This window comes from Armigeres subalbatus, chromosome 2, assembly GCF_024139115.2.
Source record: "Armigeres subalbatus isolate Guangzhou_Male chromosome 2, GZ_Asu_2, whole genome shotgun sequence".
NCBI classification, from domain to species: Eukaryota; Metazoa; Arthropoda; class Insecta; order Diptera; family Culicidae; genus Armigeres; species Armigeres subalbatus.
The window spans coordinates 103,760,875-103,774,881 of record NC_085140.1 but is presented as its reverse complement, the minus strand read 5'-3'; the positions used below and the strand labels follow the sequence as shown (position 1 = coordinate 103,774,881).

The window sequence follows — 14,007 nt, the reverse complement described above, 5'->3', positions numbered from 1 at the left end:
CTGTGCAATAAAAATCCTATTCGACTAAATGCTGATGTCATATTAGAAATTTGGAGACAGTACTCGTCGATAGCAAATCCTTCCGCACGCGATGGCATATGAGCAAGTCAAACCACCTTCCTTTTGCCAGTGGAGATATATCAGCTTCCACACTGATATTCTTCTCTCCCCCTTCATACGGGAGCTTGGCAGAAGGAAGGTCGTGCGATATGTGCCATCACAAATATTGCCCTCCGCTCGCTTTCAAATCGAATTCTATAAAAACATTCTTCATGCCTGCCGTATCCTAACGGAACTATCAATTCTATACTTTCGCCTCTAATGCTATCATGAACATGTACGTCCAAGTTTGGAAGATGATATTAGCATTTCCATATCATTGTAAATCGTTTAACTTCACGTAGAAGTAACACACACGAAATCATTAATTTAGTGGTTTTTTTTAGTACTTTATTGAAGTGTTTTTTTGGGGCAGCAGGGACTATGTCCAAGGGCTTGACGATCCCTCCCCAGGCCATCTGTGAGTTGTGGGGTTTGACAGTGGGCCCTGTTAAACCTCTTTAAAAAGCTGCATGTATCTGCAAGTAGGCCCCACTTTATGTGGGTGTGCTTTAAGAATTCACTTTTTCGAGACGTAATACGGGAACTAAGAAACGACTTTCTTACGCATCCATATGAAGCATGTTCAGCAAAATGTATTTTAATTTGAATTCTTATTCAGCTTCGCCAAATAACTATTTGTTATACTTAGCGTAGAGGACGTCTGTTCTCTGTGCACGGAAGTCGCATGCATGTAAAAGAATCACGCGTTTTCGATTAACCAACCGATTGGATCGCAACAAGTTGCACTAAATGGAAGTAAAGCGAAAGGAATGGCAATGCATAAATTAATGGGAGTGATGAAGCCTATCCTGCCAACAGTAACAATTTTGACTTTTCCAGTTATAGTTTAGAGTTTTCATTTCATTGTTTCCAAATTCATTTGATCAAAGCCTAAGAATGTATAGTCAGATGAGTAAATTTTGGTGTTTGATGATTTGATGATTCTAATCCATTTTAAATTTGTCTGTCACAACGTCTTCAGAACATATGTATGTTGTTGAACTCTCCAGCCAATTTGTAGAAAACCTCATTTCAATAAACTTTTTCGAAGACACCGTTCAGTTTAGCTCTCTACATGAAATTGAAAGCTTTAAACTAGAATGGCCCTAAAATGTTTTTTCACTTCAATGTTTTTGCTTTCAATTTGATAAGATTGTGGTCATTAAGAGAAGTTAAGAGCATGATGTCTATTTTTGATGTCTATTTTCTATTTTGAACACAATCTGACTGATCGCGGAACAAAGAAATACAGACCAATTTCGTCGCTCCCTTTTATCAACATGCATGCTCCTGCTACTGACAAAAATTACAAAAATGAGAAACAAATCAAATTGTTTTCCATTGTTTTGTTTTTGATGGGATGAATATCGGAGCCATGAGATGAATGCAAGGAGCAGTTCCACTACATAAAAATAGTTTCTATCTGCCTGACCCTTATAGACTCGGAAACTACTCAACCGATCGGCATGAAATTTTAAAAAACCGGGGTTATTAGGAAGGTTCTTAAGATGATTCAAGACCCCTCCATCCTTTGGAATCATATCGGATTTGATGCACATCATCGCCGTCTTAAATCGCATGTAATATTACATCTGTTTTGTGTTACAAAAAGTTACTTAATTGGCATTTTGTCGTAATATGTACGACGTAATGAATAAAATGACGTGATGACTCCCGAGCTCCCTCTGTAATTCTTCCAGAAGTTCCTTCGGAAATACTTCTATTTCCTTCGGATATCTATTCGGGAATTCTTCCTGAAATCCTCAAATCCCAAAATTCCTCCAGGAGCTTCTCCGAATATTCCTCCAGGAGCTCATTTGGAAATAATTTCTCCGGCAATTACAAGAGCAGAGGGGCTGAGCAAGAGGTCCTCTGGAAAAGCTGAAAAGTCTTGCAGGGTTCTCCAGGAGTTTCGGAAATTTCTTCAAGAATACCTACGGAGAGTCCGCCAGCAGTTATTTCAGAAATTGCTCCATTATTTGTTCCGGAAATTACTACAAAAACCAAAAACTCATTCCGTGCCGATAGTTCGAACGAGCCAGACGTGTGTGCTGTGTCTCATCGCGGGTTTTGTTCGGTAGTGCTAGTCTATTGTGTGGTGCCTACCTACGGATCCAAGGCGATCACTGTCGGCGAGCGAAGTAGCTGCTTCTGGCGACGCCAGTGAAGCAGGCTATTGTTTCTGCTGCTACCTACAGCAGCAGCGCAGATAAGTGGAAGGCATTGTTTTATTATTCTCCCATCTCTCTGATACAGAGTGGGATTAATTATAATAAATTAAATTAGTTTTTTTTATATTTTTTTCTAATTTGCTATTAGTTCTAAGTTAGTATAAGAATTAATTGTCCTTCCACCTTGCGAGGTGAGAATGGAGGCAGAGACTATGGGGGGCGATAGTCCTCCAAAAGATGTCCGCACACGATTGTACCATGCGGCTTCGCCTGGGCCTTGGGTTGTTTACTTTCGGCAGAAAGTGAAAAGTCTAGACTTTCTCGGCATTAAGCGAGATTTGACGCGTCGTTTTACGAAGCTTGATTTTAATCAGATCAACAGGAACAAGCTACGAATCACCGCACCTACATATCAGGTGGCGAACGAAATTGCTAAAGACAAGGCCTACAATGTAGAATATTTAGTTTATGTCCCCTCGCGGGAGGTCGAAATCGAAGGTGTGATCAACGCAGCGAGCCTGAATTGCAAGGATGTACTTGCGGGAAAAGGCCGCTTAAAGAACGCAATGGAGTCTACCGTGGATATTCTGGATTGCAAGGAATTGCATTCAGCAACCATGGTAGATGGCAAAAAAGTATATTCTAAGTCAGGCTCGCTTCGGGTGACGTTTGCCGGTTCGATTCTCCCAAAATATGTCGATTTAGAGAATATGTTGTTTCCGGTGCGTCTTTTTGTACCAAGGGTATTTAATTGTACCAATTGCAAACAACTTGGTCACACTGCCAAATTTGTGACAACAAACCACGTTGTGGTAAATGTTTCGAAAGACATCGGGAGGAATCCTGCCAGCAACAAGCCACAAAATGTGCTTATTGCGGTTTGGCTCCTGCCCATGGTTTGCAAGATTGCCCGGTGTACAGAAAGCGCACCCAAAAAGTGAAGCGCTCGTTGGTACAGCGCTCCAAGCAGACTTATGCGGAAATGGTTAAAGCGCAAGACACATCCGCCGATACCACTGCAAAGGCTGCTATTTCAGCTACCGTTCAAGTAAGTGATTATTATGATTCCATATGCATTGACGAATTGGACTCTGACGCAGCTGATATGGATGATTCTACGGAGGTACACGTGCCCGAAAAGAGGAAGCAACCGTCTTCCCCGGGATTGCGCCGTAAGAAATCAAAAGTCATCCATAAAAGCTTGCCCAAATCTGAAGGCAATGGGGGTTTATTTAAAATCCAGAAGCAACCTGTCTTCACTGCTCCTTTGGATCCATCTTGCAGCAAGACATTCCCGCCATTGCCCAAAACCGATGTTTCCAAGAAACACCCGGCTAGGAGAATCAATGAAAGAAAAACTGCAATTCGTTCTTCCCAAAAAAGTACTCCGTCCAAGCGAGGATTGATCTCCTTTAAGGACCTTGTGGACCGTTTTTTGAATTTATTCAATATTCCGAATTCATTGAGGCCAATCATTGACCTCTTTATACCAACAGTGGAAAGTTATCTGAAGCAATTGACTGTTTCATGGCCCCTTCTTGCAGGAATTGTATCTTTCGATGGATAATACGGCCAACACCGAAGATTCAATCACTGTGCTGCAGTGGAACTGTCATAGTCTGAAAAATAAATTGGACGTGTTCAAGTTTTTGATTCGCAATTCCGATTGCGACATATTTGCACTCTGTAAAACATGGCTTTCTTCCGAAGACGAAATCAACTTCCACGATTTTAATATTATTCGCCAAGATCGGAATGATCATTATGGTGGCGTTCTTTTGGGGATCAAAAAATGCTACTCCTTCTACAGAATTCCCATTCCGACTGTTCCCGGCTTAGAAATCGTCGCATGCCAAGTAAATGTGATGAATAAAGATCTTTGCATAGCTTCAGTGTACATTCCTCCAAATGCCTCTATTAATCGTCGACATTTTTGGAGCGCAGTCTCCCTCCTGTCATCTCCAGTATTGATATTGGGTGATATGAACGCACATGGTATTGGATGGGGCGAAACGTATGACGATTATAGAGCGCCTATTTTCTATGATTTGTGTGACGATTTCAATTTGAATATTTTGAACACTGGTGAAGTAACTCGAATAGGACCAAATGGTCAACAAAGCCGTATTGATCTGTCTTTATGTTCAAATTCACTATCGTTAGATTGCACGTGGAAGGTTATCCAAGATCCCCACGGTAGTGACCATATGCCGATAGTTACTACAATTAAAAGTAGCTATCAACAATCTGAGCCAGTTAATGTTCCTTTCGACCTCACGAAGAACATTGACTGGCAAAAATTTGCATCGGCGGTAAATAATGGTATTGAATCAACTGATGTTCTTCCACCGCTAGATGAATATCGATTCCTTACCGAATTAATTAAAAAAAGCGCACTAGAAGCTCAGAAACGACGCGTTCCAAGTACATCTGTCATAAGAAGACCAGCCACTCCTGGATGGGATGATGAATGTACTAAGTTGTATTCTGAGAAATCTGATGCCTTCAAGGCCTTCCGTAAACACGGAAGGTCTGAGCTTTTCGAAGAGTATTTGAGGCTTGAAAGAAAGCTCAAAATCTTCTCAAGGCTAAAAACGTAGCTACTGGCGACGTTTTGTCGAGGGACTATCGCGAGAAACCTCGATGACAACACTTTGGAAAACGGCCCGCAACATGCGGAACCGCACTTCCACCAACGAGAGTGAAGAATACTCCAATCGATGGATATTCAACTTCGCAAAAAGGTCTGCCCAGATTCCGTACTAGCAGAACCGCTATTTCGAGAATCAGTCAATGATCCCGGTTCTTTGGGTGGACCATTCTCAATGCTAGAACTTTCTATGTCTCTTCTTTCATCGAATAACTCTGCTCCGGGATGCGATAACATCAAATTCAATCTTCTGAAAAACCTCCCAGATATCGCAAAAAGACGATTACTTGACCTGTACAACTGTTTCATGGAGTACAACATTGTGCCACCTGAATGGCGACAGGTCAAAGTAATAGCTATTCAAAAGCCTGGGAAACCAGCGTCTAATCACAATTCATACCGACCGATCGCCATGCTATCATGCATGAGGAAATTATTGGAGAAAATGATCCTTTCAAGAATTGATCATTGGGTCGAAGAAAATGCATTGCTTTCAAATACTCAGTTTGGATTTAGAAAAGGGAAAGGAACAAACGATTGTCTAGCGTTGCTTTCTTCAGATATACAACTGGCCTTTGCGCACAAGGAGCAATTGGCTTCAGTATTCTTGGATATTAAGGGCGCTTTTGATTCAGTTTCCATTGAAGTACTGTCAGACAATCTGCACAGTAATGGACTACCTGTATTTTTAAATAATTTCTTGTACAATTTGTTGTCAGAAAAACAAATGAACTTCACACTCGGCACTCTGACAACTTCCAGAAATAGCTACATGGGCCTTCCCCAAGGATCATGTTTAAGTCCCTTGCTTTATAATTTTTATGTTAAAGATATTGACAATTGTTTGGAAGGACAATGCACGCTCAGACAACTTGCAGATGATGCCGTGGTCTCTCTAAGAGGTCCATGTGCAGCTGTCTTGCAAGGACCATTGCAAAGTACCCTGGATAATCTGACTGTTTGGGCCAGACATCTAGGGATCGAGTTTTCACCGCAAAAAACTCAGTTGGTTGTGTTTACTAAGAAGCGGTATCCTGCTCAACTGAAACTCAAGCTGTTGAATGATGACATCAACCAATCTTTATCTTCTAAATACCTTGGGGTCGTGTTTGATTCCAAATGTACCTGGAAACTCCACATTGAGTATTTGATACAAAAATGCCGGAAAAGGATCAATTTTCTACGTTCTATCTCCGGAACATGGTGGGGTGCTCACCCGGAAGACCTCATCAAACTCTATAGAACGACTATTCTCTCTGTTTTAGAGTATGGCTCCTTCTGCTTTCTCTCAGCAGCTGATTGCCACCTGATCAAATTGGAACGAATTCAGTATCGTTGTTTGCGTATTGCCCTTGGCTGCATGCATTCAACGCATAACAAGAGCCTGGAGGTGCTTGCTGGAATCACTCCTTTAACGCACCGTTACTGGGAGCTCTCACTTAGAATACTCATCAAATGTGGAACAAGTAACACACTTGTTCTAGATAACTTCGATAATATGCTTGAACTAACTTGTCGTTCAAGATTCCTGAGAGTTTATCTCAACTACATATCATCAGATCTTTGTCTTCCGTGTTATAATCCCCCTCGAGTTCACTTCACCAACGACAGTTCCTCAATTGTATACGATCTGTCCATGAAACATGCTATTCAAGGAATACCAGATCATCTTCGACAAATATCTATTCCCTCACTTTTTCTGAAAAATATGAACATGTCAATTGCAACAACAGATATTTCACTGATGGTTCTCGCATCAACGGATCCACTGGCTTCGGTGTTTTCAATGTAACTTCAACCACCTTCCCAAAACTTCAGGAACCGTGTTCGGTTTATGTTGCTGAGCTGGCAGCAATTAACTTCGCTTTGGGGATAATTTCCAATCAGCCCGTAGACCATTATTTCATCTTCTCGGATAGTCTTAGTTCTATCGAGGCACTCCGGTCGATGAAACCTGTTAAGCACGCATCTTACTTTCTTACAAACATAAGAGAGCAGATGCGTGTTTTGGTCGAAAGATCATTCAAGATTACCTTTGCTTGGGTCCCTTCTCACTGCTCAATCTACGGCAATGAGAAGGCAGACTCGCTGGCAAAGGTGGGCGCACAGGAAGGTGAGGTTTATGATAGACAATTCTCGAGCAACGAGTTTTTCCCATTAGTCCGTCAGAGTACTCTTCAAAGTTGGCAAAGAAATTGGACACACAACGAACTTGGACGGTGGCTATTTTCTATAGTTCCAAAAGTTTCTGGGCGAGCGTGGTTCAGAGGTGAGGACTTAAGTCGAGGCTTCATCCGCACGATGTCGAGGCTTATGTCCAATCACTATTCACTAAACGCACATCTGTACAGAATAAACCTTGTCGATAGCAACTTATGTAGGTGCGGAGCCGGTTATGATGACATCGATCACGTAGTTTGGTCCTGCTCGGAAAATGACGCCTCCAGAGAGCAATTATTGGATACCCTAGTGGCCCGAGGTAAACAACCCTTCAGGGAAGTTCGAGGTGTTTTGGGAGATCGTGATGTGGTCTATATGCAGGCCATTTATAGTTTTCTTTGTGCTTCTGATATCAAAATCTAATAGTTTGTTTTTTTTTCTTTCTTTAAAGTTTTTTTTTTGTGTTCAGTCTCTGCTTTCTTTTCCATAGAGCACCATAGCTCTTGCCATCCGGAAGATGCTCCCAGTTGAACCATTCCTTGAGCACGACGACACGCCACATCGTCCCTGACGCCAAATACCCGGATGAGAAGCTGAAATTCCCTGATCCAAAATCCTTAGCCCCGTCCATCCTTAAACATTGTAAACTAACCTCGAGTCACCACGAGTACGCTGGCTCCTACCCCTCTCTTACTAACTGAAAAAATAAATGATATTGATTGTTTATATCACAAAGAACCATGGCTCCGTAAAGTGTTATACACGCCTGAGCCTACCAAATAAACGAACTTAGAAAAAAAAAAAAAAAACCAAAAACTACTTAAAAATACTTCCGCAAATTCCTACAGGAGTTTCTTCGAAAATGCCTCCAGAAATTCCTGGAGGTGCTATGGAAATTCCTCCGAAATTTTCTTCATGATTAACGCATAAAGTACCATCGAAATTTTCGCCAGGAGGTCCTCCAGAAATTACTCCGAAAATTCGTAAATAAATAGAACTTAGAAAAGTCGTCTGAAAATTAAGCAAGTTTGCCCGAAAAAAAAAACATCCAGGAGTTCCCCCGGAAACTCGTCCCAAAATAGCTGCGGAAATTCCTACAGGACTTCCTTCGGAAATTCCTTCAAGAGCTCCTTCACAAATTCGTCCGTGAGTTCCTTCGGAATGTTCTCCATGTGTTCATTGGAAATTTCACCCATCCCGTTTAAAAAAAATCGGTAGAATTCCTGGAGGAATTTCCGAAGGAACTCCGGGAAGATTTTTTGAAGGATCACTCGTTATGGAATTTCTGGAGAACCTCCTGAATGTTTTAGTAGCCCTGAAGGAGTTATTGGAGTAATTTACGGAGAATTCCTAGAGAATTCATGGATGAATTTCCGGAGGAACTCTTGAAGGAAATTATGTAGAATCTTCTAGAGGAATTTCTGGAGGATCTCTTGAAAGAATTTCTTGAAGAATTTCCAGAGAATGCAGGAATCCTGATGAAGTTCTGGAAGGAATTTGCGTGGAAATTTATGAAGGTGTTTTTGGAGAAATTTCCTAAAGAAGGACTTTCCGAAAGAACTTCTGGAGGAACTTCCGGAAGAATTCCACAGTGATATTATTGTAATTCAGCAGCTGGCAACAGCTAGTAAAATACATTAATTTCGAAACCTTTTTCAAGGTCCAACTAGCCGTCTCAATTAAATTAGACTGAGAAAGCCAACGTCAAAATATTATGTAGAAGATTTTGATTTGAAAAATGTATTGTAGTTTACCACTTTCCCTTCGATGGGACTCGAACTCATGACCCTCAGTACGCTAGACTGGTGCTTTTAACCAACTAAGTTACGAAAGAGCTCCATCGGCCTTCGCAACTTAGCGGCTACAGAATTAGCCCGAGATTCCCAAATTGGACGCACAGTCGAAGCCGACGGAGGTCCTCCGTAGCTTAGTTGGTTAAAAGCACCAGTCTAGCGTACTGAGGTGAATATATTCATATCTGAGTTTTCACAACATTGTAAATTAATGTGTAAGTGGGTGGTCCAATTCCCGGAAAATTGGCAATTAACTTTGATTGAATTTGAATGTTGCTTGGAACGGGCCAAAAAAGATTTGGCCAACAACTAACTCACCGCAAAAATAAATTCAGTATGTGGAACAAAGTGATAGCCGAAGCGCACGAAACAAAATGATATGCGGAGGTTTTATGTAACTGTCAATGGCGTGCGAAGAGAAAACAGCGCCATTTCCTCACATGTATAACGACCATGAAGGCTGACAAGCAAAACAAAAGTGGCCGCTGGGTGAAAGAAACAGTTTGAAATATTATTGAACTATTGATGCGATACTGGTACTGGATGAGATTAGAAAAGCCCTTGGGGAGCTAGAATACAGTAAGGCAGCGGGAAGAGCCAGTTGTAGGCTGTGCTTCTGAAGTAAGATGAATCGCCTGCTAGTTGGCTGAACGGGCACCTCAGCTCCTCTTTAAGGAAATATGTCAAATATTGACAAATTACGCTTCTTTTATAGCATTGTACAAAATCATGTCCCATTTTCTGCCTTAAAGACTGAGCCTGAAATCTTCCAAACTTCCGAGGAAAATCTGTTGAATCTAAAAAAGTTTTTTTTTTCATTTTAAGTGGAAATTCTTCTAAATTTTTCAATTTTTAAATTTCTAAAGGATATTCTTCTGAGTTGCAAAAGGAAAATCTTTGGATTTGCTTATGGATTTTTTCTGATGTTTTTAAATAACCAGATATTTGCAACGGAGATTTTTAATAAATTTCTAAAGGAAATCATTTCGATTTCGAGGACATGTCTCAATTTGTAACAAAAATTCTTATGAATTTCTATCGAAATTTCTTCTGTATTTTCAAGGGAAATTTTTTGGAAGGTTTTGATCTATCATTTGTAGTTTTACTTACTAGCTTAACGGCCACTCACTTGATGTTTCGGTCTATACCGATATGTACATTGCACAGTGTTGCTTTTTGTCGATTTCGTGCGCTTTTTTAATAGCATCGTTTCTGTTGATTTTTTCGCTGTAGTTTGTTTGGAGGAAACGTTAGATATCATAAAGGGCTTTTTTGAGAAAATCTGTGAAATGATTAATCCACCTAAAAGTGAGATAAAAATTTTACTTTTCACCTAAACCGTATATGCGCCTAGTGTCTTCGAGAAAGTTGTAGCGGATGGTATTTTAGGCCACTTTGCCAAAATCATGTATCTGTGACTTATACTTTACTAGATATGTGACATTTACCGTGGAAGGCCCTAAAATCAGTTTTTGAGCATAACTTTTTTTATATGTTTCAGGCACTTTTACATCCTTCTACAAAGTTGTTTGGCTAATAAAAATACAGGTTTTGTAGAACATTGCGAAGCTCTATCTCTTAAAATTGATAAGTTATTTGAGAAAATATGTTTTTCTAGGGTATTTGAGAATCGTATAACTTGGTCCGGCGCAAAATGGCGCAGACAACTTTTAGTTCTCTGAAGCTGCTGTATGTTGACTCTTGCCTAGCGATTGAAGCTTGTGTTTACAATGAAATTACAAACGAGTTATATAGATTTTAAATTTTCTTGTTTTTGGCCTTACTCGTACACTAAGATTATGTATAGGCTATAGGATCGCACTAAAAACCAATATTTGATGGTGGCCCATAAGCCCATAGTTTTATATAGAAATTCGATAAACTGAGCTGATGTCTGTATGTGTGTATGAGTGTATGTGTGTATGTGTAGACATTTAAAAGACACCTTTTTTGCCTTTCTCGTACACTAAGTTTGAAATCGATATAACACACGTGTAATTTCGTGTAAACATAAGTTTCAATCACTAGAGAAAAGTAGAAGAACAGTAGTTTCTGAATCCTAAAAAGTTTTGTGGGCCATTTTGCGCCGGAACAGGCTATTTGATTTCTGAACACCCCTAGAAAAAACACCTTTTTCATTATAACTTTTAAGCTTTAAGAGATAGCGCTTCGCAATGTTCCACAAAAACGTGTAGTTTTGTTTGACAAATAACTTTGTAGAAGGTTGGAAAAGTCTTGGAAAAATAGAAAAAAAGTTATGATAAAAAATGTGATTTTAGGGATCTTCCATTGAAAAAGTCACATATTTTTTAAAGTATAATAGTTAGACATGGGGTGTCTTTGGCAATATGGCTCAAAATACTATCCGCTACAGCTTTCCCGAAGACACTATGTGTATATCTAGTCTTAATAAAAAAGTCTTTTAGTTTTGCACTTAGTGTACGAGAAAGGCAAAAAAGGTGTCTTTTAAGGCTTGTACGCAACAAAATCTGGACACCTTTAAACACGTATAACTTTTGAAATAGCTCATCAACAAGTGAATTATTTCGTAGATTGATGAATGTACGTCTGTACTTTCTGAAAATATATTTCTCATGAGTGTTACAAGTACGTAGTGAAAGATGGCGTCGGAGGAATTGCAGGTTCGGAAAAAATTGTGTGCAGTCGCAATTGAAATTCGGGTCTCTCGATCCAGAAACTGACTAAAAACATTTTGTTTTCATGTGAACACTGTTCAAAGCGTTTTAAAATTTGTCGATGCTTGTTTGACAACATCTAAAACGTTAGAGAGTAGAACAAAAACGGATTTTATGAGCCACCAGAAGGATACGAGCTCGAAACAAATTCTACTGAGGATGCCAGATCTTTCGGCACGTATTATTTCTTTGAAAATTCAAATGTCACCAAGTTTCGTGCATACATCGAAGCATCGATAAGGAATGAAGCCATTTGAAGTAAAAAACGTACCGAAATAAACCAACAGCAGTATATTTTTATTCTTAAAGTTTTGTGTCCAGATTTTGTCGCGAGCAAGCCTTAAATGTCTACACATACACACATACACTCATACACACATACAGACATCAGCTCAGTTTATCGAATTTCTATATAAAACTATGGGCTTATGGGCCACCATCAAATATTGGTTTTAGTGCGATCCTATAGCCTATACATAATCTTAGTGTACGAGTAAGGCCAAAAACAAGAAAATTTAAAATCTATGTAACTCGTTTGTAATTTCGTGTAAACACAAGCTTCAATCGCTAGGCAAGAGTCAACATATAGCAGCTTCAGAGAACTAAAAGTTGTCTGCGCCATTTTGCGCCGGACCAAGTTATACGATTCTCAAATACCCTAGAAAAACATATTTTCTCAAATGACTTTTCAATTTTAAGAGATAGAGCTTCGCAATGTTCTACAAAAACCTGTATTTTTATTAGCCAAACAACTTTGTAGAAGGGTGTAAAAGTGCCTGAAACATATAAAAAAAGTTATGCTCAAAAAACTGATTTTAGGGGCCTTCCACGGTAAATGTCACATATCTAGTAAAGTATAAGTCACAGATACATGATTTTTGGCAAAGTGGCCTAAAATACCATCCGCTACAACTTTCTCGAAGACACTAGGCGCATATACGGTTTAGGTGAAAAAGTAAAATTTTTATCTCACTTTTAGGTGGATTAATCATTTCACAGATTTTCTCAAAAAAAGCCCTTTATGATATCTAACGTTTCCTCCAAACAAACTACAGCGAAAAAATCAACAGAAACGATGCTATTAAAAAAGCGCACGAAATCGACAAAAAGCAACACTGTGCATTGTACATATACGTACCAAATTTTCTACAGTTAGAACACATTATTTGGGTCTTCCGCAAAAATAACAGAAAAAATCCATTAAAGCCACCAATTCTCTTTTATTCAGGCATTATGCCGTAGTATGTTATTATAGATTCGCCTAAAAACTTTTCACATACTCATTATTTGAAGAAATTTCTCAGAATCAGGTCATTCAATGCTAGGATTTCCCAAGTGTTCGGCGTTTTCCACTTTGTTAGCTGTTTCACTTTCATTCGGTTGCTGTGCGGGACGGGGGTCATCAACATATTTGCACGCAAGATTTAATTATTTTCCACTACGGTCCTACACATAGTGCGCTCCTGATAATTGGTTCTAGGTAAAGCGCAGCGGCGCGGCAATCTACGCTATCACATAAGTTTGCAAGAACGAAAAAATAACTAACCAACCTAATAGTTGCTGTCATCCGGGGTTTCCACACAGTTTTTACAATTCTATTTGAAATAATTGCACGTACATTTCATGGTTAGGAAAAACACAAAACTCACCTCTTTGTATGCCGAAATCCTTGTCCAGCAAAACTAAAGCAAGCATCCGCTGATCAGAACAGTTTTCACGATATTCACGCTTCAGCACTAATTTCACCAGTTTGAAGATTCCGCGTTTCGCACTTCACTCAAAAATAATCAGACCAAGTCACTTTCGGTTGCTGCTGATGGTAGTAAATCAAATTTCCGTCTGTGCACCGATTTGATGCCTTAGAAAAGAAATGATCTCACCACTGGAATGAAGCAGCCACCCAGAATTCGTTTCCAACCGTCACAGGAAAGAAGTTCTTGTTCTTCTAGCACCGGAGCCGTTCTATTCTGTCCATCCGGGGCATCAAACGCCGGCTTCTGTTGTTCCTTCGACACTGTGGTTCACCATGGCAATGAGCTATGCTTTTATAACACATGTCACGATGCGGCGATGACAGCGACGGCGGAAACGGAACGAAGCACTCTGCTGGGTTGGCCGGTTGCGCGCCTGTTGCTGCTCCCTGTACCACGGGTGATGGATGAAGGGATAGAAGGTGACGGCACAAGAGAGAAACGAGCAAGTGTTGGCGGGAGGAAGTCCCAAAGCATGCATGTGCTCCGTCGTCGTATTCGTGTTCGTTGTTCGTTTGGTGGTGGGTCGTCCGTTTTGATCAGCTGGGGGCGGCAGTGGTAGGACGGTACACCGTCATCGTACACGCTATGCCACGGAGGTGGTGAATATCAGAGGACTCATCAGAAACACGATGTTTTAACGAAGCTACAGGTTGCTCGGTGGCTTTCCACAGGTGAACGAGT

At 40.2% G+C, this 14,007-nt stretch overlaps 1 protein-coding gene across 1 annotated transcript in view; it reads right to left on the bottom strand.

The window, feature by feature from the left end:
• Positions 1-13,577, bottom strand: part of LOC134210557 (RYamide neuropeptides-like) — a 176,786-nt gene extending 163,209 nt beyond the window's left edge. Inside the window, exon 1 of the mRNA XM_062686613.1 lies at positions 13,222-13,577. The gene's annotated coding sequence lies outside the window, so the exon portion shown is untranslated. The remainder of the gene's footprint in view (positions 1-13,221) is intronic.
• Positions 13,578-14,007: the final 430 nt, after the last annotated feature.